This window comes from Pelodiscus sinensis, chromosome 23 (assembly GCF_049634645.1).
Source record: "Pelodiscus sinensis isolate JC-2024 chromosome 23, ASM4963464v1, whole genome shotgun sequence".
NCBI classification, from domain to species: Eukaryota; Metazoa; Chordata; order Testudines; family Trionychidae; genus Pelodiscus; species Pelodiscus sinensis.
The window spans coordinates 4,341,839-4,345,698 of NC_134733.1; positions in this window are offsets into that span (position 1 = coordinate 4,341,839).

Below are 3,860 nucleotides of genomic sequence, written 5' to 3' on the forward strand. Positions count from 1 at the left end.
GCAGGCAGCCATTTTGTACGTGTGACGCTGTGACAGGGCGCTTGCCCTGCACTGGCCCTTTAAGGGCAGACCCCGGCCTGAACCAGGGCCGGGGAGTTTAGCCCAGCTGAGGCTGTACTAGCCCATTAGGGTCCAGCTGGGCGCCATAATAGAGAATGGGTTGCTGCTGTGGAGAGGAGGCAGTGAGAACCTGGCTGCTGAGGGAGGAGGAGGCTCCCTGGAGCTAGGGCAGGGCTGGGGAGGCCAGGCAGGGCTAGGGGAGCTCTGGCCCGCAAATCCCCAGACTGCAGGGCTTGAAAGAAGGCCCGCTGGAGGAACATCAACCCCCGGAAGGGGGGCTCAGAGACAGACTTGGGCACTGCCGGAGGGCAGTGTGGCGAAGAGGACGCCGCAGCCGGGAGTGAAGAGGGGAGACACCACCCCAGAGAAGGCACCCCACCTGCCAAGGGAGCCAATTCGTGAGGACAGCCGGCAGGGGGATACGGTGGTGAGTGCGAACCCCCTCACAGACGCGGTACCCCCAAGTGACACTCTAGCCCCCCACATTTGCCCCGGTGCTAGGAGTAGGATTGTTCTGCACAACGTCTGCCTTGTGAGGCTTTTTAAAAGCCTTGATCTGCTGAACAGCTGTATGTGGCTGGACTGAATGTTGTGTCGTTGGATGTGAAGCTACAGCGTTTGCTGTGTGTGCATTACTGACAGGTGTTGGGAGGCCATGGACACCTGCAACCAGCCTTTCAGGTACAACAATGGGGCAACCAGATCCTGAGAACAGCCCATGAAGGGGAAGCCACACTCCCCAGGTCTGCCCCAGGATCTGCATACAACAGGACTCATAGGCTGTGTCTAGACTACATGCCTCTGTCGGCAGAGGCATGTAGATTAGACAGATCGGCAGAGGGAAATGAAGCCGTGATTTAAATAATCGCGGCTTCATTTAAATTTAAATGGCTGCCCCACTCTGCCGATCAGCTGTTTTTCGGCAGAGCGGGGCAGTCTAGACGTTCCCCTGTCGACAGAAAACCCTTTTGTCGACCGCCCCGTTATGCCTCGTGGGATGAGGTTTACCGGGAGGTCGACAAAAGGGTTTTCTGTCGACAGGGGAACGTCTAGACTGACCCACTCTGCTGACAAACAGCTGATCGGCAGAGCGGGGCAGCCATTTAAATTTAAATGAAGCTGCGATTATTTAAATCGCGGCTTCATTTCCCTCTGCCGATCTGTCTAATCTACATGCCTCTGCCAACAGAGGCATGTAGTCTAGACACAGCCTAATAGACTTTAAGGTCAGAAGGGACCATTATGATCATCTAGTCTGACCCCCTGCACAGTGCAGGCCACAGAATCTCACCCAACCCTCCTAGAATAATCCTCTCACCTACATCTCAGATATTGAAGTCCTCAAATGGTTTAAGGACCCCAAGATGCAGAGAATCCTCCAGCAAGTGATCCGTGCCCCATGCTACAGAGGAAGGCGAAAAACCTCCAGGGCCTCTGCCAATCTACCCTGAAGGAAAATTCCTTCCCCACCCCAAATATGGTAATCTTTCAGCCAGTGACAGCAAGCAGGAAAGAACTTATAAAGGAGGGGAAGGGACGTGATAATTTATCTACACTCCCCTCACAACCCAACACCCAGAAACACATCTGGGCTGTGTCTACACTGGCAAGATTTTGCGCAAATACTTTTAACGCAGGAGTTTTTGCATTAAAGTATTTGCGCAAGAGAGCGTCTACACTGGCATGTGCCTTTGCGCAAGAGATGTGCTTTTGTGCAAAAGCATCCATGCCAGTGTAGACGCTCTCTTGCACCATTTTAGCCATCAGGCTTCCTTGCGCAAGAAATTAACGTTGCCTGTCTACACTGGCCTCCTGCCAAGAACAGCTGCACCAGAGGGCTTATCCCTGAGCGGGAGCGTCAGAGTATTTGCGCAAGAAGCACTGATTTCCTACATTAGAACGTCAGTGTTCTTGTGCAAATACTCGCGGCCAGTCTAGACAGGTGGCAAGATTTTGCTCAAAAGCAACTGCTTTTGTGCAAATACTTGCCAATGTAGACACAGCCCTGGAGAATAAAGACTTTGAGGGGGCAAGGGGTCCCAGGCTGGAAAGAGGAATCCCAGCTTGTGTGTGGAGGAACTGTACCGTCAGCATGGGACCCGGCTTGATTCAAACCTGGGTTGTTTAGAACTCCGATTGTAACTCCCTTTTTACTTGGGTAGCCACCTTTGACCTGTACACTTATTACTTACGATTACTGTGGCAAGGAGCTGGCTGTGCCCCATGGGCCCTGCACTCCTTAGGCCATTATGGGCCTCAGGCTCGCTGGCACCCCCCACGGCCTCTTATGTTCTTCTAGAGATCAGGGTTACCGCTCGCGGTGCCAGTCTCATCATTGGCAAAGATCAATGACTGGGGAGGGGGAGATAGCTCCATAAGCCTGGCCCTCCTTCTCCCAGAATTAGTTCTTTCTGTGGGGCAGGGAGGTTGGGGGGAACCCAGGCTGGCCGGCCCACCCACCACTCCAGGTTCTGGCCCAGGGACCCTAAGTCACCAGCAACTGCTCATGTTTTTCCCTCTAGCCCCGAGACAGCAGCCTTTACCACGAGCCACTTCCCAAAACGCTCCCTTAAAACCTTTCCTCTGGTACCCAACTGACTTGTTCCCATCTCTGCCAACACACGTACTCCTCCCCATCCGTCCCTCTGCTCCTTCCCCCTTCCTTACCTGGGGGAACCTTTTCAGGCAGCTCCCCAGGCTTTCATTGGCTGCAGGTGTCTGCTTGGCCTGCTCCTTCAGGCCAGCTACTAACTAGCCTCAGGTGTCTGCCTGCCTTAATGACTGGGCAGCAGACTCTGAGGGTGCATCTAGACTGGCAAGATTTTGCACAACAGCCACTTTTGCGCAAAAACTTACCAGCTGTCTACACTGGCCACTTGAATTTGCGCAAGAGCACTGACTTCGTAATGTACAAAATCAGTGCTTCTTGCGCAAATACTTTCACGCTCCCGCTCGGGAAAAGGCCCTCTTGTGCAAGAATACTTGTGCAAGAGGGCCAGTGCAGACAGGGAAGAACTGTTTTGCACAAAAAAGCCCCGATGGCTAAAATGGCGATCAGGGCTTTCTTGCGCAAAATCGCGTCTAGACTGGCCACGGATGCTTTTGTGCAAAAGCATCCGTGCCAATCTAGACGCGCTTTTGTGGAAATACTTTTAAGGGAAAAACTTTTCCGTTAAAAGTATTTCTGCAAAATCATGCCAGTCTAGACACAGCCTGGGACTGTATTCAGGGAATAGTGAACTGTTTATGCAGCAGCCTGTATACCTGCCGTCCATTAGAGTGCGACAGCCAGGTAGTCCGGGTCCGCCTCATTACTTAACATCGACATTTCTACAATGAATCAGTTCTGCTTTATATTTTACTTTGAACAGTTTGTTTGGTTTGACGTGACTGAGGAATTTGCTCAGGAACAAACTGTCTTCTGCACATGCTGGGAGGGGCAGAGTGGGCGATACATTCACACCGCTCAGCCTTCTGACCACTACAGCTCTGGGGGCTTGGCTGGGGCCTGCCTGTTGGTCTATGAGACGCACTCAGCTGAGTGTGTCCGCGGGTGTCTGTGCAAGTGCAGGACCAGGAGAGGTTTGCAGCTTGTCTGGCGCAGTGCGAGAGGGAGCCCAGGCTGGTGGAACAGAGGGCTCCATGGAACCCCAGTTCCAGGTTGGCTGGAAATCCGCCACAGTGTGTTCAGCCCTCGCCGGCTGGAACCCAAGCATGGCATAGCTGGAAAGCTACCGGGCTCTGAGAGGCAGGGCCAGGCAGCTCTGCCCATCAGCCTGGGACAGGGATGCCGGCTGGTG